We start from the raw sequence: 26,282 nt of genomic DNA, 5'->3' as shown, positions 1-26,282 counted from the left end.
GCGTTTGGGGGGGATAATAACACTTAACAGGAATACACTGTTTACCAGTGAGACTGAAATGAGGCTGAAGTAAATAATACGCATTTTAGAAAATTACCCAATTATATATTTAACCACTCCAAGGCATTCTGGACTCCAGGGAAAATAGTGTGCATTTTACGAAATTGCTTATAATTGTGAATTGTGTGTTTGCAAAGGAACCTGATGTGGTAGTAGGAGGCACATTTGTCAGAGCTCAGCAATGGAATCTTTTTTTTAAAGGACTTTGAATACAAGAGACAACATTTGCAGTTGCTTTTCTGATGCCAATAAAATATGTGTTTAAGACTGCTTGACAGACTATTCTGGAAAAGACGACAGAGCTATTTTGATGCCTGAGGGATTTAATACCAAGTACTTTGAATCGAAAGCATTTAGCTATTGTTTAATACACTTTCCTTCTGAGACTACAGCTACATGTAGGGAGATAGATTTCTAAATTGCAAATATTAATTATTCACATTGCAGAAAACACCCTAATAAGTTTCCTGTTTTTATTTCACATAGAAATGCACAATTTAATTACTGAATTCTTAAAAGTTGTATAAGTAGCTTAAAATAATTTTCCGTTAACTTGGAAGTAGGACTTAATTTTCATTAAAAATGACACATCTAGTCACATTTTGAGAAATATATTGAACTGTGAATCATCCTGTTGAATGATATAATTTATATCCTCTAAGTAAAAACAAAGACGGTTGCATAGGCCTCTACAGTTTATAAAGTGTGTCCTTAAAATGTCAGATAAAGCAAATCCAACCATCATGTCCAATCTATAGGCAGTATCTACTACGCTCCAGGCTCTGTCTGCATCAGAGGGAGAGGCAATGGTTTGCAGAATAGATAAGTTTCTTCCCCTCAAGGAGCTTGCAATTCAGTGGGTTTTTCAGATATTTATGAAAAAACCAGGCAGCTATATAATTACTGATTAGATAAGAGATGGAAGAAATGGAGGAAGTGGGGCAGGACAGGGAAAAAGAGGAACAACTTGAGGTAAAACCTTGAGACAGGAGAGAGCAAGGCATGTCTGCAGCGTGGAGAGACCGGAGTGGCTGGAGGAGAGTGAAAGGAGACCAGCCAAATGGGCAGGGCCCAGCAAGCCCACGCCAGACTTGCAGTCCTGGAAGTCAGATGCTGGAAGCTTTAAATAAGAGAAGTGGCATGATCAGAACTTCATTTTTCAAAGACTACTCCTGCTGGAGGAAGGAAAATGGTTGCAAAGGGACAAGAGGAGAGGTGAAAGACCAAATTCAGTGGGACTTGTGATGGACCTCGTGTGGAGGAAGGGCAGGCAGGTGTTGAAGGTAGTGCTTAGGTTTCTAGATTCAGCACAGGATGGGTAGGTCTTCAGATTTTAGCTCACAAATGCTCATGAGTAGTATCATGGAATCCATGACAAAAACTTAACTTTCATTCAATTTAATGTGGGTGATATTGCACTTTTCATGTTGTGGGGGAGAAAGGGGCTGTTGAGTGTGCTGTTGGTGAAATTCTGTGAATGACCCTTGCTGAATGTGCCTCAGCCTTAAACTCTCAGCTCACAAGAGCGGGCAGTGCAAGAAACAAACACAGAAACAGATGCACAATCTCCTCTTGCAGCACCGTCACCGAGGAAATCAGCCACTAACACTGCTCTGCTCTTCACCAACTCCTGAAAGACACTCCCCTCTGCACTAAGACTTGTCTGGTTGAGAGGAACAGAACCAACTAAAGCTAATATAAGAAGAGAGGAGGGGGTTATTATCAAGGATGGGGGTGTCTCCTGTTTCCCAGGGACAGGAGTGGGCCTCAGGGTCAACAGAACCATTGGTCCAAAGACCCCTTGTTTGTCTGTATGCATCTATGGTCACCTCTCAGTCGGCCTGCTTCTTTCAGCCTTTGCTATAAACAAATTCCTTTGCTTCTCCAGCTCCGGGCAGGAACATGCCAACTCATGGCTTACAAGCTTACAGAGAGTCAGACGATTTGGTCAAATGATTTGTGTGATTCAAAGACATTCGTGTGATTCAAACTTCAGGAAAAACATTGGTTCCCCTGAATGACACATATGTTTTCTATGCTGTAGGTAATACAATGGTCACAGAGCATAATGTTGACTCTCTTTAGGCCACTAGGAAGGTCAGGACTTATCTTAAGTAACTGTCGTCTTTTCTGGCTTTTATTTCTATGTGCTCTCTTTGTTTTTTGTCCTTAGTAGTCTGTTACTATTTCATGTTCTCTCCATTTTTGTCTACTTAAATGTTATTGGTATGCATTTGTATAATTGTCTCAGATCCTTTCTAGAATGTTACAGGAAAGGACGGATAATTGAAACCTTCAACTTGAAAATGGCAATAGAATTTCTGGGTGCCAGTATATTTGAGAACAGTGGTGGCCTAGAATATAGCAATTATGCATCACGAATATAATAGGTTAAAACATATTATGTGTAGAATTTTATTGCTTTTCCTCAGGCATTTCATAGCTCTATAGTACACTGAATGCACTATATGCCAAATTTCATGTGTAGCCACTGGTTTTTGTAGTTATTTAAATATAAATTTATATAGATTATATGAAATTAAATTTCAGTTTCTCATAATCACAAAACAATGTAAATACGTTTGGTGGATACAATATGAGTTCAGGCATAGAGTATTTCCACCGTCATAGAAATTTCCATGGCACAGCATGACATTAAGTAGTCTTTAATTTGTTCATTAATAGCTTGAAAATAACTTCTGAATTAAAAGACCCCGACTTAAACCTTCTGGTTCTTTCTCAATCACATTTCTAGTACATCTGTCTTTTTGGTTTGCTTTCTGTTGTAACTTGGTCCCTAGTAGCATTCATACTTTATTCTATTCCTGAAATTTACAAGAACCTCAAAATTCCTCATTGTCAGGTTCTCCCACTGCTGTCCATTTGCTCACTGTCTTATGCTAGTTGAGATTCCATTTTTGTAAAGTCGGTCTTCTAATCTATTTAACTCTTGAGACCTGTTACATATCTTGATATTATCAGATGCTACCTATTTCTGATTGTAACTTGTGCATCTGATAAATCTGATGATTGTCATTTGTCATGTGAGCATTTGCAACCCTTGGCCAAGGTCTCCTGTTACATTGTACCATGCGGCACGCATGCACACATTGATCCATGCATTCATCTATCCATCCACCATCTATCCATCCATCTGTCCATCCATCATCCATCCATCCATCCACTGCACACACTAGCTCAGCACACAGTGCCAATCATAGAAATACAAAGCAAAAAGACACACGTTTTACTTTCAAAGAGCAGTCAGTCTTATTTGGGAAAAGACACAAAAATATGACAACAAATAATTGATTTATTCAAGGCAAGTACCTCCTATGTTTTGTTGCAACATAATAGTTCACAATGTTACTTATTATTAATGACACTGGCCATAATACCTTAGGACTGGAACATTAATTTTCAGTAATTCTCTAGAACATCTGTTTAAGCCATAAAATTTCTTTAGGTAGGATTCAGCCTCTATTTTAAGGGAGTCTGCCATTCTGAAGCGATTGCCGAATACTCAAAGCACGGCACAGAGAAAAGCACTCTATTGTTTGTGGCCAACAAAGTTGCATTGGATTGAAATATGTGCTGCCTCATTGAAGCCTTGACTCATTCATGCCATTGATAACAGTTTAGATGTGTGCAGGTGTAGGCTGACAACCCACAAATATTAGGGAACATCAGCAACCCTTGATTATTTATGCTCTTAAAGGACTGTGCTTCAACTCACGATTCGATGTTGCAGGACTTTTCCTTAGTTCAGCCATAGATGGGGTTCTTTGTCCCACGACCACAAAAATTCAGGCTCGCAAGACAATTTGAAGGGTGAATAAGACAGGGTTTTTTTGGGTGAAAAGGAAGAAAAGGGGGAAACAGGGACTCTCGCTAGGCCAGACAGAGTCCCTGCTAGAGCACTGCTTGCCCTCAGCTTGAATCTCAGGTTCCACACAGGAGGAGAAGGGGCCAGGCTCCTCCCCACCGCAGAGGGCAAGCTGGTTGGAGTTTCTCCAGGGACCCCTCCCACCTGGCTGTCTCACTAGAACTGAGATTGAGGTTTGAAAAAAAGGACCTTTTCCATCTTTAAAGGTGTTGTTTTACTTATATTTAATACATCATTTTCATTAAAATAAAAATGTGAAAGTCCAATTTCAGGACGCAGATACCTGTGTGGGTGTCATTTAGTTGCGCTCTGGCTGTGGTGTGCAGTTAGAAAATTGACGTGACTCAGTCTGACATCGTGGCATCGTTTTCAAATTCAGCTCAGTCTTACAATGTTCCCAATTAAAGTGTGAGTGACACTAACTAATTAAATTGAGGAAAAGGGTATTCATAAAGTGGACGATGTCGATAGAAAATAAAGTTAGCAATTGACATCGCAACCACAGGATTTTTTTTTTTTTTAAAGAATGAGCTGTGTGGTAAAAGGGTATATTTAGAGACAAGAAAGATAAAACACCATTTGATTAACAAGTATTATTTGTGGTTCAATCAGTTGCATTTAGGCTGCTATGCCTTGTTCACTGAAAGTACAAACATCCTTCAGTTGTATCACAAAGCTTCTTTTACCTCAGTGAACTATTAGTATGTCAGCTCATCGGCCAGACTTCAGAAAACTGAACCCAGTTTTATGTTCAGGTGTACATATTTCTAAATCCGGGGAACCCTAAAACCCACTTGAAAGACCAGATATATAGTCTGGAATGTGGTGACCACAGGCTGTCACCAATGGCTGTCAACCTATGATAGAAATAAGGTTGTGGAAGCCAGACAATGGGAAAACAGCGTGGAAGGATCTAGCAATTAAGTTAAATGTATGTGAGTCAGTGAATAGAAAAGGTAATTGAAATATAATCTATGTTAGTGACATTGACAGTATATAGAATAAAAAAGAAGTAGGAAATGGCTGCCACTCTGATAGGTGCTGAAAATCTGTCAAGCTTTATTGGAATGATTAGCATTTTAGAAGTCCTGAAGACACAAAGAATTCTGGTTTTTAGAAGTCAAAATGGGACATAATTGTTCCATTAGTCTTTCATTTTCAATGGCTTTTTGGTACTTTCTGAAGCATTCAGAAAAACACCTTTAAATTTACAGTGACTGGCCAACCTTTCCAATCCAATGCATCCTAAGGGCCGACCTAGGAAGCCCCTAGATCCTAATTACTGAGGGGGAAGATGCGGGCATATCGTGAATTCATACATTAAAATGCTTGCCATCCTGATTACACAACCTGAAGGAATTTTGATGTCTTCTGAAATGAGAGATTATCTCTTTTTTTAATGTTTTATTTTATTATTATTATTTTTAAACAGAGTCTCGCTCTGTCGCCAGGCTGGAGTACGGTGGTGCGATCTCATTTCACTGCAACCTCTGCCTCCGGGGTTCAAGTGATTCTCCTGCCTCAGCCTCCTTAGTAGCTGGGACTTCAGGTGCCTACCACCATGCCCGGTTAATTTTTGTATTTTTAGTAGAAACGGGGTTTCACCATCTCGGCCAGGCTGGTGTTGAACTCCTGGCCTCGTGATCCACCCACCTCGGCCTCCCAAAGTGCTGGGATTACAGGCGTGAGCCACTGCGCCTGGCCTGAAATGAGAGATTTTCAAAACAAAAGAGTTTAAGATGTGTTTGTGTGGTATAGTAGGGAAGAGACAGGTTTTATACCCAGACAGACCTGAGACTGAATTTCAAGTCTCTTCAGCTTTGTGACTTTAGGCGAGTCCTTTTATTTCTCTGAGCTTTGACTTCCTAAACTATCATCTTTAAGTGGGCCTGTGTTCATTAAATGGCTAATGTTGGTTATTATCAAATAAATAATAAATAAAAAATAAATTTGATATTATCATTATCAAAAAACATTTGATAAGTTTTACACACGTATATACCAGTAAAACAATCGATATAAGGAGCATAGCCATTAACCCCTCCCATGTCTCCCTGCCAAGCAATTATTTGTTTACATTTTCTAGAATTGTATATAAATGCTACCATAGAGTATGTACTCTCTTTTTGTAGGATTTCTTTGATGCAGCGAAATTATTTTGAAATTTATCATCATTGTTGTGTATAAGAAAAGTTTACTCCTTCCTACTGCTGAATTATGTACATTGTATGTATACAACCACAATTTGCTTATCCATTCCACTGCTGATGAACGCTGGGCTTGTTTCCAGTTGCCCGGCATTACCAACAAGCATCCATGAAATTTTATGCAAATCTTTGTACATGTAGATATATTTCTTTTTATCTTGTGTAAATACCTATAAGTGCAAATCATTAGTTTAAGGAACTGCCAAACTACTTTCCATGGTGGTTGTACCATTTTACATGCCCACCCAGAATGTACGAGAGTTCTAGTTGCTCCAGTTCCTACTCAACCCTTGATATCGTCAATCTTTTAAGTTTTCACATTCCATTAAGTGTGTAGTGGTGTCTCACTATGGCATTATGTTGCATTTCCTAATGACTAATGATATTAAAAAATACATACATATATATATATATGGAGTTTTGCTCTGTTGCCCAGGCTGGAGTGCAGTGGCACAATCTCAGCAAACTGCAACTTCTGCATCCCGGGTTCAAGTGATTTTCTTGCCTCAGCCCCCTGAGTAACTGGGATTACAGGCACACGCCACCATGCCCAGCTAATTTTTGTGTTTTTAGTAGAGACGGGATTTTGCCATGTTGGTCAGGCTGGTCTTGAACACCTGACCTCAGGTGATCCACCCACCTCAGCCTCCCAAAGTACTGGGATTACAGGCATGAGCCACTGCACCTGGCCTGACTATCTTTTTATATGCTTATTTGCCATTCTCTTACTTTCTTTGGTGAAGTGCCTGTTAAAATCTTTTGCACGTATTGTATTGTATTATTATTTTTATAGTGAGACAGAGTCTCACTCTGTCCTTCAGGCTGGAGTGCAGTGGTTGCTCATATTTTAAAATATGAGTTGCTTTCTTACTATAAAAATGTAAGAGTTCTTTATATATTCTACATGCAAGTATTTTATCAGATGTATGATTTGCAAATGTTTTCTCTCTGTGTGTGGCTTATTATTTCATTTTCTTAACAGTGTCTTTCAAAGGGCAGAAGTTTTTAATTTCAGTTCAATCCAGTTTGCCAATTTGTTCTTTTATGGATTGTGCTTTATGTAGCATACCTAAGAAATCTTTGCCTAATCAAATGTCATGAAGACTTTCCCCTATGTTTTCTTCTAGAAGCTTTATGTTTTATGTTAAGATATCTGATCTATTTTGAATTATCTTTTGTGCATGATACAAGTTAGGAATCAAAGTTTTTTTTATATATATTGGTATTTATTTTTTTCAAACAGCATCCACTGAAGAGAGTATCCTTTTGCTACTGAACTGACTTTGCACTTTTGTTGAAAGTCAGTTGGCCATGTACTCGAGGGTCTATTTCTGTTCTCTGTGCTCTGTGTCATTGATCTATCGGGGCATCTGTATGCCAATAGCATACTGTCTTGATTTCTGTAGATTTACAGTTAGTGTTGAAATCATGAAGTATTTATCCTTCCACTTTGTTCTTCCTTTTCAAAGTTATCTTAGCTATTCTAGGCTCATGTCATTACCTTATGATTCAGAGTTTGAAGCGAGGTGACTGGGACTTGCCTCCATATCTTTCAACCCCTAACCCAGTGCATGTTTCACTAGCCCACACAGGCCATGGATCTCTATTTAAACACACACACACACACACACACACACACACACACACACACACGAAACAGCAAGAAAGAAAGAAGAGGAGGCGGGGGGAGAGAGAGAGAGAGAAGGAAAGAAGGAAAGGAAAATGGAAAAGGAAAGAAAAGAGATCTTTTGGTCTTGTCATACGATAAAGAATTCTAAAGAAATAATAATTTGAGGAACAATAAGCAACAAAAATTAAAAGCTGAGAGAAAGTGTTCTTTATTTTTTCTTTTCTTTTTTTTTTTTTTTTCCTCAAGACAGGGTCTCACTCTGTCACCCTGGCTGGAATGCAGTAGTGCAATCTCAGCTCACTGCAGCCTCCACCTCCAGGCTCAAGCGATTCTCCTGCCTCAACCTTCCAAATAGCTGGGATTATGGGTGCGCACCACCACGCCTGGCTGATTTTTGTACTTGTATCTGAGACGAGGTTTCACCGTTTTGGCCAGGGTGATCTCGAACGCCTGACCTCCCATGATCTGCCTGCCTTGGCATCTCAAAGTGCTGGAGTTACGGGCGTGAGCCACCACGTCCGGCCGAGAAAGTGTGCTTTAATACAATGTTTAGGTATAGTAATTTGCATGAACTATGAGTTCTGAGTAGAAGCTACCAGCTTTTTTTGCTACTTTGCCTTTAATCAGACTCATTATTTTTTATTACTTTGAATCCCTCATCGATCAGTTTCAACCCAGCTGACTGCTGATTTTCAATTGCTCACGAGTCCTTTTTCAAGGCTCACATTTTAATATCCTTGGCGTTTTTTTCCAATACCTATTGCCCACTATCTATTGGCAACAGAGGGCAGTAGCCGCTTGTGCTGGCCTGTAGGGGAGAATCTGTTTCCCACTCACCTGCTTGATAAGACATTTTCGATGAACTGGCTGACATGAAGACAGCCAGCCAGCAACACACTTCAATCCCGATTAACAGAATGTGAAATGAGGAAGTTCTGGATCCTCAAAGTACTGTTTTACTTCCAGTGTCTTCCCGTTGAATTGTCCATGTTGAATTTTGGATAGTGTTTGTCTACTATCCGTTTTGCGCTGTGTTTCATAATAAAAGTAATGCTGTTTTTATCATTATCATAGTAATTTCAATTCTGCCTACCTAGAACAGTAGTCGAGGCACTGTTTTAAGTACATGTTTTCTCCTCCAACATATGAAAGTACCAGCAATAACGGACTACTATCTACTAGGAATGCAAGATATATATTTTTCACGTAATAGGAATATATATCATAACCCTTCCATATTACTGAGTCTCTTTTGTGTGAACGGTTATCAAGTACTTTCCAACACGACAATTTCAGAACTGTCTGGGAGTGAAGATGGGTACTGTCATCTGAGAGGTCACCAAGCAGAGTTGTGGAGATAGTGTAGGGAGGCTGCTCCCACTGTCACGCAGGTGCAGTGTGTTGGGAGAGTGCGTTGTCTGTGAGAATCATTGCAGAGAGTACGGATGATAAAAAGAATCAAAACGCTTTCCGTCATGCACCTTCCCTACTGGCAAGAAACTGTGCTTGCCTGTGGCTGCATCCCCAGCCCCTAAGAAAACCGTCACACGCTATAGGTGTGCAATGTTATCGATGAACAAAGGGATAAAACATTTAAGTTGGCTCAAGTGATCAATGAAATATTGATGTGTTTGGGACTTTGTTTGCCATACCGCCTCTCCTGAAAGAAACATAAGCACTTTCACTGTTAGGAAAACTCTCTGGATACTGACACCCTGGGACTATTTCTTCCCCTGAGTGGGGATTCTCAAACCAGGCTCTGAGAAGGTGAAGCCATCTTCAACATTGTTTGGGTGAAAAAGTTTGTGCTTTCCTAAGTGTCTCAGGAAAAGATTCTGTAACATACTAAAGAGGCTACATGCCATCATCTAGCACCATGACAGTTGCGTTTTTGTTTAAAATAGGAATTTGAGGATCTAAAGTATGTGAGCTAGATATAAGGAATACTGGGAATGTTAGGGATATTAAATACACAGTATTTGTCATCTTTGCACAGAAGTGGTGAGACCCTAAGGGATAGGGAAGAAAAGGGATGTGAGTTGGTCCCCAGCACCTGCAGGGCTGGTGATCTGACCATGGGAAGGCCCAGCCCCCATCCCTCTGAGAGGCCGCAGGGACCTGCCAGTTGTAGCTCCCAGCTGTCTTCAATTCTGCTATCTTCTCTACTCTCAACTGCTGCTAATCACGCACCCCAACCTCTCACAAGCGCCCACCTTGTGGCCCTCCTGTCCCCACCCCTCGGACAGCCTCCACCGTGGCCAGTGCGCTTTCCCGGATGCCCCGCGTGTTTTTGCTGCTGGGACTTCCCTGGAACCAGGCCATCTCACAAAGAAACGCCTTCCTCTGCTTGCTCCTCCCTCCACATCTCCTAGGCTCTCAGAGTCAAGCTGGTGTCCTCTCAGCCGACAGTTTTCTCTTTGAGATCAGCATGTCCCTCCTGAGCGTGGCCTGCTCTGAGCTTCAGGTCATTTGTCTCACCCGCCTGCTGTTCCTCCTTGTCATGCAACATTGGGTCTGCCAGGCATTCCCTGTAAGCTGTTGAGGCTTTCTCTTCCCCAGAAATCCTGCCTTCATTCCAGTGGCCAATCTGAAACCGCCATGAACCTCTATGTCCACTTTACAGAGCTGGAGATAATTACACAACTGGGCTCACCCACTTGACTTTAAATTCCTCCGCAGATGCACACTGGGCACTGCCTGGGATCGTCCTCCTCTTTGGCTGCTGGATTTCCCGCGCTCCTATGCAGCTCTTCATAGCTTACCCTCTGACCTTTCCTAACCTCTCCTTCCCTCTCCCTCCCTTACTCCATGGATACACTGCACACATCTTTTTTAAATGTTTTTTTAAAAAAATGAGAAAGTAGAAACTATCAGAGGGGACCTTTCTCATCGCCTCACAACCCACTCTCAACCTCCTTGCCGTGTGCATCCTTCTCTGGCACTTTGGGCTGCCACTCTAGTTCAAGCCTCTAGTGTTTGTACAAGTTCCCATTACCAGGAGAGAATTGGCCTTGCTCCAAGCTGAGCCCCCACTCCCCCACCCATTGGGCTCGGGCTCCCCTACTCGGGGTTGGCTCTTGAGTCATCTGCTCTCTAGGTTTCATGGGCCCTCCCTCCCTGTGTCATCTGCATCCTACAAACATGCTCTCCTCTCCCATGCTCAGCCAGTCAGTAAGTAACTTAACAGCAAACAAGTGCCCAGCTGTGAACCTCTTATCCGCCCCCCACGGAATTTTTTATGCTTCCTCGTGCTACTTCTAAGAGTGGTTGCCATATGCTGTCCCCACTGATTTGCCTCCCATTCCTTCTTCTCTCTTTCCAATCTGGCTTTTGTTCCCTCCATCCCACTGGGATATTCCACTGGATAAGACAATTTAATGCCAAATGATAGTAACACCAGTACTCACTGCGTGCTTACTATGGGCTTCCAGATCTCCATGCCCTCTCTGTGTTCCTTCTCCCTCAGTGGTGGCTCCTTCTGTCCCCTTTATTAGCTTCTCCTCCCCAACCTGACTTCTCACTCCCAGACAACTACCACTCTACACTTCATCAGCATTACGTTAATATCATTTACCTACTCATGACTGTCTAAATTTATATCTTACCTCCCGAACTCTCTGCAGAACTTCCGAGTTTCATAGTAAACTGACGCCTTGAAAACTCCACTTGGATTCTCAAAGGCATCTCAAACTTAGCTTGTCTCCAAGTCAGTCTTGATTCTAACCACACCGCAACCCACACACCCTTCAGACCTGTTCCTCTGACACTCTTCCCCACATGAGCATTACCACTGTCCATACTGACGCCATTCTCTGTCCCTCCCTTCCTGATGCCCCTTATAACCCATCACCAATTTCTGTTGATTCCTGCTCCCAAATATTACCTGGAATATTTTCATTTCCCTCTATCTTTGGGCCACCACTCTAGTCCAAGCCTCTTGTATCTGTTTACTGAACTTGTGTAAAAATCTACTAAATGATCTCTCTACTTCCTTTCTTGAATATACTACAATCCATTTGCAACACACAAGCCAGAATGTTTTTTGTTGTCTGTTTGTTTGTTTGAGACAGGGTCTTGCTGTGTCACCCAAGCTGGAATATGGTGGCATGATCATAGCTCACTGCAGCCTTGACCTTCCAGGCTCAAGCAATCCTCCCACCTCAGCCTCCTGAGTAGCTGGGACTATAGGTGGGCACCAGTGCACCCAGCTAATTGTTCTATTTTTATGCAGATGTCGTTTGAACTTTTGGGCTCAGGTCATCAGCCAGCCTCAGCCTCCCAAAGTGCTGGGATTACCAGTGTGAGCTGCTGTACCCAACCTTGAGTGGGTTTTATTTGTTTGTTTGTTTGTTTGTTTGTTTGAGACAGAGTCTCGCTCTGTCACCGGGCTAGAGTGCAGTGGTGCGATCTCAGCTCACTGCAGCCTTTGCCCTGGGTTCAAGTGATTCTCCTGGCTTAGCCTCTCCAGTAGCTGGAACTACAGGCGAGTGCCATCACACCCAGCTAATTTTTGTAATTTTAGTAGAACATGGTTTCAGCATGTTGACCAGGATGGTCTCGATCTCTTGACCTCATGATCCACCCACCTCAGCCTCCTGAATGGGTTTTTTAAAAACGTAAATTAAATCAGTTGCCTGTCCCAAAATGGATTTCTTAGGAAAAATACAAATTCTTCATAATATTCTCCATAATGTTCCACAGGTTCCTTTCATATCTCTCCTTCCCTTGGCTGCCCTGTGGCAGTTGTACCGACCTCCTTGCTAATCCTGCAGATGCTGAACCACCTTCCCGTGCAGAGCCTTTGCACCTGCTCTTCTCCAGTCAGTTCACTTCCCCCTCTGCCTCCCCTGCTGTGTGCATAGCTCCTTCTCCTCCTTCAAGGCTTGACTTTGAGAAGTCCCATACCATAAGCCTGGTACCTGGTCATGGCTCCATCTTTGTTTTCTTTATATCCCATGTAATAATTTGCAATACTTATTCATTGGTGAGTTTATTTAGTATCATCTCCCAGAGGGCAGGGATCATGTCATCTTTTTCACAGCAGAATTCTCCGTACTTGTCATAGTGTCCTCAGCCACACAGTAGGAGCACGACAATTATCACTTGGATTATGTAAGACAAGAATTTGGACTTTAGTATTTATGCTGCCATAATTTTTAACTCACTTTATGATTGTGTAATTTTATATTCTCACACACTTTTAAAGGCATCAACATATTTTACAACTTAAATATCAATGTGAAATTTACAGGTAATCATAAATTTGTAATGTAGTACAGATTTAGTGCAAGATAACAAACCGAGCTATTATGTGAATTTCAAGAATGGGAAGGCTTTAATATTTGATAGGCACTGAGTGTACCAAGCTATTCAGCTGGCTAATAGAATTATGATTGATAGGAAACTTGAAGGAAGAATCATTCCTGGCTTTCTACTTGGAGGAAACCAAACAGAGACGATCTTCTACACAGAGAGAGATTTATTCATCTTGTCCTTGTAGATGTTGACCAAGATAAGAGAATTAGAAATTTGGACAAAAAAGTAGACCTGAGTAAATGACAGGTATTCTAAATCTACATGTTCTCCCTTGTTTGTTAATTGGTTCTTCTGAACTTTTTAAAAACTCATTCCACCAGTATGTATTATTTATGATATTAATGGCTCATCACCAGTGAAGTGAAAGAAAATGTATATGATATTTAGGGAGAACCACAGTTAATGTTCAACCAAATTTCAAATAAAAGTCCATCAGTTTTTACACATTTTCATTCTTTTCCACACTACTATTTCTCTGACTAGTGAAACACATTACATTCCTTTTTGATGACTAATACAATTATATATTTGGTGTACCTAGAGCCTTATCTGCTTGCTCTATGATGGTCATACCAGATTTATTGATTCATCTATTAAATCAGTTCCAAGGACAGAATTTTTAATACTGACTTTTTTTTCTTTTCTTTTTTTTTGAGACAGAGTTTTGCTCTTGTTGCCCAGGCTGGAGTGCAATGGTGCGATCTGGGCTCACTGCAACCTCCGCCTCCTGGATTCAAGTGATTCTCCTGCCTCAGCCTCCCTAGTAGCTGGGATTACAGGCGTGTGCCACCATGCCTGTCTAATTTTGTATTTTTAGTAGACATGGGATTTCACCATGTTGGGCAGGCTGGTCTCGATCTCCTGATCTCAAGTGATTCACCTGCCTCGGCCTCCCAAAGTGCTGGGATTACAGGTGTGAGCCACCACGCCCGGCCAATACTGACTTTTAAAATATTTATTCACTTATGGATTTGTCTGGAAGAAAAAAAATGCCATGATGCCTCATTTATAGCTATTTGAGATCACCAGCCCTTCCAACTTACTAGTTTCAACAATTATTCAGAAATGGATGTCAGTTAGAAGTTCCAGCAGAAAGCATGGAAAGAAATTTCCCTCAGGAATAAATGTGTTATTTGGTAGTGTTGCTAAGTCAAACTGCAGCCTATATTTTGCCAAGACGTAAAAATCTCAACATATCTGTGTAAAAACAAAAAAGAATGGGTTTACAGGCCTTACAAGTTAGAAGGCAAAGCAATTTTGTACCAATTAATAAATATATGGGCGGGTGTGTGTGTGTGTGTGTGTGTGTGTGTGTGTATGTATGTGTGTGTATATATATATTTTATATATATATATATATATCCTATGTGTGTGCTATATCCATTAATATATTAATATCCTATGAATTGAAAATATCCAGTCAAGTGCTATTGCTTCAACTGGGCTGTTCCTGTATTTATAGAAAGGAGTTAGCTACCATAACAAAAGCCATGCAAACACAGAGGACTATACAATCAGCATTTTAGACAAATGTGGAAATGGTAGGCTCTTACAAAGGATAAAATCTGTTGAGTTTTTGTTGTTCTTTAAAGTATTCCGACTGTCACTTTTTGTAGGTGAGAAGGGCAGGGTGAATGGATGGTGGGTAGGGAGCAACGGAGTACATGGAGAATTTATGGCTCCAGCTGCACAAGTTTGTCAAGTGACAGAGGCTCACCAGGGGAGTCCTGATGTGCCCCATGTCAGCCCTGAGGCCGAGGGATTACAGAGCCTTTCCCCTCCTCCCTACCATGGCTGCCCCAGCTCATTGCAGCTTCTCAGAGGGGTCTGCAGTGTACCATGGGGCTACCGGAAAGGATATTTTTCTTTTTCCCTCTTAATGATAAGAGATGCAGCCAGCAAAACCCAGGGCCCTGATAAAACTTAAATTGCTGGAGTTGAAGACTCTGTGAAAATTTAATGCATTAAAATCTGTACCAGGAATCACTTCTTCGGCGTAGAAATTGATCCTGCAAATTACTTTCCTTCCTCCATAAAAGCACTAAAATGATGTATAACTTAAGAGATGCAGATGATGCATGATTATAGTTATATTTATATGTAAGGTATACGATTATATACATACATGTGTATGTGCATACGTATGTACATATATGCATGCATGTGTATATATATATACACTAAGCACTTTGTTGCTCTGTGGCTTACAAAGATAGATGTGACACAGCTTTTCATTTCCAAGATGTCACAGTCTTGTCAGAGAAACAGGCGAAGCTGTGCCCCTCTAGGTAGGGCTTGGTCCCAGTAGACATTGCTGAGTGGGTTAGACCCGTAGGGGGTTAGGAACACAGGAAGCTTAGGCATACCTGCTTGCCCACCTCCTGGCCCTGAATCCTTACTACAAAGAGTCATCTGTTCACCAAGTGCAAGGAGCCCCTCCCCTCGGTTCTGCCTACCTCTCCATCTCTCCCAGCCCTGCAAAATGTTTCCCAGCTGCCCCCTGGCGGCGGGTTGGTTGGTTTTGTTTCTCTCTGTCTGATCTTTTCATGTTGTAGAATACACGTGACAGGCGAGGGGATTTCTCCTTTAAGCCTTTGACTAAAAGGTAACTTTAGCAGAGCAGCTATCCCCTCTTGCTCTGCTTAAGTGTTTGAAAAGAGACTTTCAACTCTCAACAGCAAAAGCATAAGGGAAATTCTCTTAGAGGTTTGGGACCCCAAAGAAGCAGTGGGGTATGGCTCTCCATACACTCCCCACGTCTTCCCAATTTTTCCCTTCTCACTGTTGTTTCACTAAAGGCACCTGCAGAAAATCACTGACTCTTAATGAATGCCTGTGTCAGTGACCCGACAAGTGCCCCTTGCCTGGACCAAGATGAGAAAGCCAGTGTTACTTCCGGGAACCCCATTTCCATGGACTGATGGAATCTGCCCCTGACTCTGCTGTGGGAGGCCAACCAGACCCTTTACAAGGAGGAGGTGATTTTCCGAGCCAAAAGCAAAGCGCGGAGGGGAGTTACGCCAATATTTTCTTTAGATTAGTTTTATGCTTTCTACTCTGGGAGCATAGGACAGTTTATAGTCTGAGTTTCATTTTTAGGTACACATTGGTAGTACACAGACAAGAAACGTAAGGGAGTGATTCGAGATCAGCAAAAAGAAAAAAAAAAGACGTATTTCCTTCACTCAACTGATACATCTTTTATATTTGCTGACATGTTTGAATAAGTACATTGTGCCCATCACTAAAATGTATAATATTTCCTTCTTTGTGCATGCATGGGTTGTAGAAGCATCTTCAAAGCTGAGAAAAACATATGCATTGATGTCCCAATTCTGTTGTAAAAGAGGACTGTCCCACAGAAGTCTGAGCTGGAGTTGCAGAGAAGCACCGAGCTACTTCCTTTCTAATTCCGGGTTATGCTTAGTGAAGCCAAGATCACAAAGCTTTATAATACACCTGACTCAGATGCCACAGAAAGACAAGAGCAATAAATCCCAAAAATAAATCCACATAATCCACCTCATTTAGGTTATATTTTCTCCTTATACTAGTTAAAGATCGAGATGTTCATCACTTTCAAGAAAACCGGGGAACTCACATTAAGATACGTTTGTTAACTACGTGCTCATAGGAGTCATTGGAGAATTCTACCAAATTCCATTAAATTCTGGTACTCTGCTCAGTAAATAGCCATGAAAACACCATGGTGCTTAGAGCAAATCCTCAATCCCCTGCTAACACCTTATATTACAACCGTCTAATTACCATGTTTTGCAGTAACCTTGTGGGACTTCCACAGGTAATTAGAGCTCCAGAGCTTTTCTGCAGTAATCCGGTAAGGACCTCTTAACTACAAAGGATTATGGACTGCTAATATTGTCGTGCTCACGTGGTTTCTACAGTTAATTGTTTCAGTTAATATTTGGCTGCACTACAGAATTTCATGCAGTTTCATAAACTATGACAGTTCATGAGTCAACTCTGAAGTGGACACATTTCCTTCATCTCATCCTCTCTCTCTCTTTCTCTGCAATTTGTTTAAAATAATCAGTTTTCTGATGAGAACAAAAAAAAAGAGAAACATATCCCTCCCATTACCTTGGTTTATGTGAATTCAGGACAATTTCTCTTTAGTTTCTCTTTAGGCAAGTAGGTAGATATCTAAAGTGATTATAACTTTCGTTACCCTGTCACAGAAATCTCCAGAGAGAGGAAGGAGGCATTGATGACAATTTCTCCTTGGCATGGTTTTTAAAACTCCATTCCAAGCAATAAGCTGTCTTATAGGACAGGGGCCTTGTTTTTTAAATCTTGAATCTTCAAAGGCCAGCACATAGTACATGCTCAATAAATGCCCTTTGACGCAACAAGCATTTGTGTTCTGTCGGTGCTTTATAGACCGCAGTCTCTCAGCCAATGCTTATGAATGCTTGAAACTCAATAAAAAATGTTTCTACGATAATAGGATCATGAGCTGATATCTCAACAGATAATTGGACATTTATAATTATAATTATATTTGTGGATAAGATCTTTGCTAGGGTAGTCACATGACAGCTTCAATATTATACATATATAGATATAGATATATACATAGATATATGTCAATGTATATCTAGATACATATACATCTAGATATCTAGATAATGTAGATATCTAGATATATATCTAGATATATATCTAGATATATCTAGATATACATAGATACACATATATCTATACTATATAGGTATAGATATAGATATATACATAGATATGCATATATGCATATACCTATATAGTATAGATATATATGTATATCTATATATAGATATATACATATATGTTTATGTAAGTGTGTGTATGTATAATATTGTGTGTGTGTGTTTCTATATATATATAAAATAGCAAAATGTACCTTACCCAACTATTACAGCTTTTTTTGTTTTCTAGGTTGATTTTCCTCCATTCTTGTCCACTTGTCTTTTTTGTATGTGTCTGTTTGAGCATTAGGCTTGGGGATAACAGCTGTGGGGATTCTGGACTTAGATCCAGCCAATTAGCCCCTACTTATAAAATAAAGATTTGCCTCTTTAGCCCAGGGTCCCCATCTGCGGATAGTCCCCCATAGCTAGGTCTCTGGGACGTCTTACTCAATTTTCAGTTCCATGTTGAAGACCACCTACAAAAGCTCTTCATCAGGGCACACACAGAAGGCAGCGTGGCACAATGAAAAGGTCCTGGGTTTTGGCAACAGACTTGTATTTAAATCTTAGTTGCACTTTAGGAAATTACTCATGTGCTCAGTCCCTTATTTCATTAGTGCAATGGGGATACTTTTGCCTAATTCGTAGAGAGACTTGTGCGATGCCCAGAAACCTGCCTGGATCATAGGAGGTTCCTAATGAATGTGAGCATTTTCTTTTGGCATTTCAGCCCTGAAAATGCCACAGTGAGGCCTCGTCTCCCCTCCTGGCCACAGGCCCCCACAGGGAGCTGTCACCCAGGATCCCCTGAGCAAGCTCTCAGGCACAGACACAAGAAAGTCTGCAAAATAATCTGCTCTTAGCTTCATCATATTACAGTCCTAATTGAATACATACCAGGCTGCAACAATCATGCTTTGTGTCTAATTGACTGGAAAATGCTGATCACTTGTTCTTCCAGTCAGGCTGTTAGAGACATCAGACATTTGCTCAGCCTTGATCCCACCTGGAATCCTCCCCTTGCCATCTGCCTTCCCAGGGTCTCCTCTCTTATCTGGAAAGTCCGTTAGATTTCAGATCCTTCTTTTCCTATATTCTAGCCTTTAAATAGGGTGTTAATTTTTTTGCTGTCCTTAGGGGTCAACTGGAGAGTGTACAAACTGCCTACAAGATATTTATGTTCCAACAGGAAGAGAGACCATGCATCCCGAGCCCCAGGTTGCTTGGTGCCTCGGGTTGCAGGTGTGGCATGCTTGTCCTTGGCCATAAAACTGAACACTTTGTATCCTGCTTTTCTTCTTGCACCTCTCCTTGTCATCCGGTTAGGTCAGCATCCTCCGAAAAGACTCCCTTTCCATCACCCCGTGACTCCTGGGTTCCCCTGTTAGGAAATGCTTTCAGCCTTGCTCAGAACTGCTCCAAGCCTCTAGCAAGGCCACCACCTCCAGGAAGCCTGCCCTGACTTCACCTGTCCACACTGAGGGCCCCCTCTGGAAACATGTACACAGTAATACCTGATTTTATTTTGTTATTTCATGCCTCCCCGATTAGATCAGAAACTCTTTTAAGGGAAGAAGCAGATCTAATATAACTTCTATATTATAGGTAATATCTTCATAGTCCTGTAAGTTTTAAAATCAGAACTCAGCATTAAAAATCTGAGCTCTAGAATAAAACTGCCTACGTTCCAATCCTGCTCCACTGCTTGCAGCTGTGTAAACATAAACACCTTTTAAAGCTTTTCTGTACCTCTGCTTTCTCATCTACCAAGTGGACATAACACTAACATTCACCTTTTAGAGCCATTTAAGACAATTAAGTGCTTAGAGTAGTGTCTGGCAATGGTAAGCATGCGGTAATAATGTGAGCTGCTGCTGGTATCTATCACCGTAATTAAATGAATGATTCCAAATGCCATTGACTTGGCTTTTGTTAAGCCCTGAGCCAGCATCTCTGGTGGAAGGTGCCTTCTTGAACTTATATTTCATTTAGTCACTTGACAAAACGTTTATGGAGCAGGCCTGCCCAGGCATCATTCTCGAAGCTAGGAGCATCAGTACAATGAAGGAATAGACCACGAGTCAATGCTGCTTGGGGTGTGTTCCAGCTTTGGGTCCTTGACCATGTTAACTCACCTCCTGGTCATCATCTCCTATTATTAGGAATGTTAATATTATTCCTAATTCATTACTATAGTCTCCAGGGCAGGGATCTCCAAGCCGTGGGCCACGGAGCGACGGGTGCTGGCTCATGGCCTGCTAGGAACCAGCCCGCACAGCAGGAGGCGCCACATCTCCTGTAGCAAGCCTTCAGTGAGGGGTCATGCTTATTACAGAAATGAACTCGGTTGCTTCTCTGTGCCATGTGTGACATGGCCTCTGGCTTTTACTGCTTTTGAAAGCAAAATGATTCGTCATGTGGCTTAATCTAAAGTGCTCATTTTGGACCCACTGTTCACATCTGTGCTGCGGGTGTGGTTATTTGGAAACTGTAACTTGGAGATCTGAAAGTTTCCCAATTTGAGGCGCATTATTCCCAATTTGAGGAGTATTATACCCAGCTTGGAAAAAAAGAAAAGAAAAGAAACCAGTAAGTAATGAACAAAACAGACTTTTATTAAACTGAGTTACGGAGTGAATATTTTTAGGTGACTTTTAAAAAACATATATTCGTACATATAAAAATCTATGAACTCTACTTTTCTATGAGCTCTGAAGCAGCAACCACATATACCCAAGTTCATGAGTCAGGTGCTGCCCACACTGTGCCTCTCAGAGGCCCCCGAAGTCATGAGAAAAACCCTAGGGCTCCTTGGAACAGTTTGGTAATCACTTGTTTCTAGCAAAGGCGCAGCCATGAAAAGCACAGGCACATGAGAATTATATTCTTGGACCATAGAGCAAACCTACAACAGAATTGACTGGACTTCTCGATGATTTATTTTGTCAGAATTGTTGCCCAGAATGTATACAATATAGAATGACACCGTTGGCTATACTCATTGACATATGCATGTAGCTCCCTCAAAGTTCTGTTTGCTGTAATTTATCAGATTGATGTCTTCTTTGGGGCCCACAGTGTGCCCGACAGTGTTCTAGGGAGAGCTCACTCCCGGCCTTGCAGGGTCTTATGCTAGTGGAGGCAGAGGACAAAGGGATGGATGTGAATTATATGTTGGGTTGGAGGGTGGGGATCATTTCGAGATTAGATGGAAACCAACACAGCCAGGCAAGGAGAGGTTGGGAGTGCCAGGGCAGAAGAGCGGGAAGAATAATTTCCACATTGTAAAATATTAATTCCAAATCTAATCTTTGGGGAAAAAATTCATTTAAGCCAATAAGTTGAATAAGTTGGACTGGAAACCTGGGCTCCTCTCTCTCAAACTCTGTGGACTTAAGAGAAAGGGAGGGGCTGGATGTCAGTTGAGGGGGCGCAACCTCTCTGTGGGCATTCATGGGCTGTGTGGTCCAGGCTTCGCCTCCTCCTCTGTCAAAATGCCACGATGCTACTCTGCGCAGCTGTGAGAATTCAGTGAGCTCACTTGTGAAAGTGCCTGGCATGATTAGAGAGGCTCCATAAAAACGAGCTTTCTTTATCGCTTCTGTTTTCTCCTCAAAAAAGTGAAGGGGATAAGCAAGGCGATAACTGTGGACACTTTGAGCCTGAAATGTCCTTGCATCTGTGAGAGCTTCACCAAGGAAAGCAACCAGTTCTTGCTTTCCACAGTGCGCATGGGAAGACCCTGGAGGAGGTTCAGGACAGATAGCTAAAACGTTATTTTAAAAGCATCGTGAAGATTCTGAATATTCCAGTGGATTAGTCTGTTCTCATGCTGCTAATAAAGACATACACAGAACTTTCCCTTATTTATAAAGGAAAGAGGTTTAATTGACTTATAGTTCCACATGACTGGGGAGGCCTCACAATCATGGCAGAAAGGAAAGGGGAAGCAAGACACATCTTACATGACAGCAGGCAAGAGAGAGCTTGTTCAGGGGAACTCCCATTTATAAAACCATCAGGGCTGGGCGCGGTGGCTTATGCCTGTAATCCCAGCACTTTGGGAGGCTGAGGCAGGTGAATTACCTGAGCTCAGGAGTGTGAGACCAGCCTGGCCAACATGGTCAAATCCCATCTCTACTAAAAATACAAAAATTAGCTGGGCATGGTGGTGCACACCTGTAATCCCAGGTACTCAGGAGCCTGAGGCAGGAGAGTCACTTGAACCTGGGAGGCAGAGGTTGCAGTGAGCCAAGATTGTGCCACGGCACTCCAGCCTGGGTGACAAGAGCAAGACTCCATCTCAAAAAATAAATAAATAAATAAATAAATAAATAAATCCCATCAGATCTCATGAGACTTATTCACTACCATGAGAACAGCATAGGGGAAATCACCCCCATGATTCAATTACCTCCACCAGACCCCGCCCTTAACATGTGGGGATTATTACAATTCAAGATGAGATTTGGGTGGGGACGCAGTCAAACCGTATCACATGGGCATTATTTGGAGGATAGTTCTTATTAATTTGGGATGATGTAAGTAATGTCCTTCCCAAGACAAAGAGGTTGAATGCAGTCAATCTGCCTGCATATTCAACAGAGGACCACCCCAGACCAGTTTGAACCCTCGTGATGTGTTTGCTGCTCAGGCCTCATCCATGGAGCTGATACTGGGACAGTGGGGATCATGTCTGAAGGATGAAGAACCTGATTGCCTCTCTGGAAAGACAGAGGCCCCCGCCTCGATGTGATGCTCTAGGACACACAGACACTATCGCCAGGGAGACTTTGCCACAAGATACTTTGATCCTCAGATTCCTCATCCAGTACAAGGCAGCCACCTTCGGCCTTGGTGTCAACTCCGTTCAGTTTCCTTACCCTGCCTCTGAGATTTGTCCTGTCCAGTGTCTTGTTACTCTTAGAGAGTGCTTCTGTCCCCACACTTCAATTTTGAGGGCTTTGAATCAGGTCCCCGGAGAAACAATTAGATGCCATGACCAATGAATAAATTCATGGAATTACCCTCACATGAACACCAGCCGTTGGGAAAATTGTCTCATTACTTGACAGACGCCTTCCAGCTTTTTAGAGTAGATAGACAGAGTTGCATGAATGACCGCAAGGACAATGTCAAAAGTTGGACTCAGTGTGAACCCAGGAGAATAGGCTGAATTAAGAATGAAAGTGTATGGCTGTGGACACACTAGCAAATGTGTTTGTTTGGGTTAATTCTGGCCCTCACAGAGTAGTTGTCAATTATTTGTAAATTTACCCAGTTATTCCTAAGCCAGGTCCATGAGTATTTTAAGGCCTCTGGACCATCATTCAGTCCAGGGAGTGAGACAATTTTGTGCATAGGGAAAGCCCACCCATTCCTTGGATCAGAGTGAAACCTAGCGTGTCTGTTTCTCCACCACACGGGCCTACTGTCTGTTTTTTGATAGACTTTCTTCTTCACTGTTTTACTGAAAGTTATTGCCCTGATAAATTCCTTAATGACCAACAAGTCAAAGGTCTTGATGTGAGTCTCTGCACTGAGTCAGCTGTAAAGCTCCGTCCCACTGCCTTTTCCACACCTGTCTATGGCAAAGCTGCCTGCCCAAGTGTCAGCCGTTCATTACAGTTGTAAAACCCGAACTTGATTCAACTACCACATCCAGTTTCTAAATGTGTTCATCAATATTGCAAACGGCCCATTCAGAATTATCGCTGGAGGGCCTGGGACTAAGGGAGGCCACCTACGTGGGAGCAGTGCTGGCCCAGAGGCATCTCTGTCTGGACCAGGTGATTAGAGACTGCCTGGGGTAAATTGAGGCAGGAAGCCAGAGGTAAAAGAGCCCTGCAGTCCCAGTGAAACAGGTAGGGCAAGTAGCAGTAACGAGCTGTGGAAATGGGGTCCAGGCCTCAGGAAATGCAGGGGTGAACCTGTGTGGACGTAGTTGACATAGACCAGGACAATAACATCCTTAGGTTCAAAGGAACAAAGTGCGTATGCATAGCTCCCATTCCAGGATCCATAAAATTAATCATAGGCATCCAGGTGCTATTTTTAATATTTCAAAAGCACTTAAAGGAAAGTGTATCTTTTCCTTTGAAAAGACTGCACAATTTAATTGAAATGTCAAGTTGCTTTGGGCAGAAATTATATCAACTCGTTTGATAACATTGGTTAACTCAGGCTGATCTGAAGTCCTCATTAATAGTTATATGTGTTGGCCTGGCGCGGTGGCTCACGCCTGTAATCCCAGCACTTTGGGAGGATGAGCTGGGCGGATCACCTGAGGTCAGGAGTTTGAGACCAGCCTGGCCAACATGGAGAAACCCCGTCTCTACTAAGAATACAAAAACTAGCTGGGTGTGGTGGTGCACAACTGTAATCCCAACTACTCAGGAGGCTGAGATAGGAAAATCACTTGAAACCAGGAGGTGGAGGTTGCAGTGAGTCGAAATCGCGCTACTGCACTCCAGCCTACGGGACAGAGCGAGATTCTGTCTCAAAAAAAAAAAAAAAAAAAAATGTTACATGTGTCTTTGAGTTAAAAGGTAGAGAGAGAAAGTAAAAGAAAAAAGGAAGAAAAAGAAAATTGCTGCAATATGGTTTATTTGGCAAACAGCTTTCAAGCGTAGTAGTTTGGAAAAGTAGTGAAAGGGAATGTTGATGGTGAGAGAATTTAAACAACTCCTGCATCTCGCTCTGGCTTCTGCGTTTCCTACCGTGTTTATGGACTCGTCTGCTATGGTCATGGCTTCGTTCTGGGCAGTTTTGCTTTACAGGCCAAGGCCCTGCCACTCAGTAGCTCTGTAATCTTGCTGAGCCTCTCTTACCACGGTTTTCAAATGAGGATAATAACAGAGCTTACTTCAAAGAGTTAGTATAAGGTTTTATTGAGTTAATGTATTTCAGGCACATACAGCATTGAATGCCATAATGTAAAGCTCAAAAACGTGGTCTAATATTTTCATAATTCTTTTTGTACTTATTTCTAGCCGTACTTTATTTCCCTTACTAAAGCTGCTTTAAAGTCTTATATGTCCTTAGATAGTTTTCAGATTGTTCTCCCCTCTCCATCCCTGCCTCTGCTCTTCATTCATTCGTGTTCTGTCCCTCATATGAACCTCAGCCTTCGCAAGGGCGCCCACTGTCCTCATCACTCCATCCTAATTCCCTCTTAAGCGACATTGTTCTGGTCAAGCAGTCCCCTGATTTAAGTCATTCCCCTTTAAGGCCAGATGACTTCACCAGGTGTGCCTGGACCTCACCATCAGTAGTGAAAGGGAATGTCGATGGTGAGAGAATTTAAACAACTCATGCAGACTCTTCCTGACTAATTAGATTATACACATAAGTATTAATAGCTATTACATCTATTCAGTTTTTATAATGCAAATACATTTTTTAAATTTTATAAATAAACGGCACCCTCCTGCTTATTTTATTTTAATTAATTAATGTATTTTTAGGCAGAGTCTCACTGTCACCCAGGCTGGAGTGCAGTGGCACAATTTCAGCTCACTGCAACCTCCACCTCCCAGGTTCAAGGGATTCTCCCACCTCAGCCGCCCTGGTAGCTGGGATTACATGCATACGCCACCACACCTGGTGAATCTGTATATTTTTGGTAGAGATGGGGTTTTGCCATGTTGGCCAGACTGGTCTGGAACTCCCAGCCTCAAGTGATCCTCCCCTCCCCTTCCTGTGCACCTGTGCACCTGCTCTCCTATGCACTTCTTTCTCTCCCATTTCCGGTATGCTCTTGCAGAATCGGCACATCCCTTTCCCTGATTGTACCATGCCCTCTCTCATCTCTGCGTCTGTTCTTCTGCCTGTGAATGCCTCCGCCTCTCCTTCCCTGTACTCCTTCCTGCAGGAGCAGAACGCTGAGCTACACCTGGTCAGACTGTGAGCTCCGACTCACACACACCAGAGACTTACTACACAGTGCTGAGCTTCACTAAACCATGTTACAGACTCAGGCCATTGAAGCCTCAGACAAAACACACACTTGCAGCAGTGAGAACAGCTCCCCAGGACCTTTCTTCCCACATTGGGCCTACCCTTCTGACCCAGAATAGATGAGGTCTTGGGGTTTCTCAGACATCAGGGAACGTTTGAAATATAAAACACTTCTGATGTGTACCCCCAGAAAGTTGTATATCTTACATGACATTCTCCGGGAAGCCATGTCTTAGGGATCTTGGGTTCTGTTTACTAACAGATTATTCCTAGCTGGATGTCCTGCTAAGGACTTCGGAGACAAGGCTTCTTCCTCTCAACAATCCTGGTTGACAAGGAGATGAGAACAGGTCTCAGCCTCCTTTTCTTTGCCCTGGGGATGGTCCCTGGTAAGGGGGGGGAGTGAATGGCAAGCTGGTTGCAACTCCCTCTTCTCAGACATGTGTTGTCACAGTGTTTATCCAGGGCTTCCCCAGCCGATTAGCTGCTGAACAACTGCAGTCCTGAGTCTGTGTTCTCCATGTATGATCTCTTCT

The 26,282-nt window shown here is 42.2% G+C and overlaps 1 protein-coding gene across 4 annotated transcripts in view; it reads left to right on the top strand.

Moving 5' to 3' along the window:
- Positions 1–26,282, top strand: part of PRKN (parkin RBR E3 ubiquitin protein ligase) — a 1,383,066-nt gene that overhangs the window by 958,660 nt on the left and 398,124 nt on the right. The window lies entirely within an intron of this gene.

The sequence above is a fragment of the Macaca thibetana genome, chromosome 4 (assembly GCF_024542745.1).
Source record: "Macaca thibetana thibetana isolate TM-01 chromosome 4, ASM2454274v1, whole genome shotgun sequence".
NCBI lineage: Eukaryota > Metazoa > Chordata > Mammalia > Primates > Cercopithecidae > Macaca > Macaca thibetana.
Note: the sequence above shows the minus strand (reverse complement) of the source record. Positions and strands in the feature narration are given on the sequence as shown.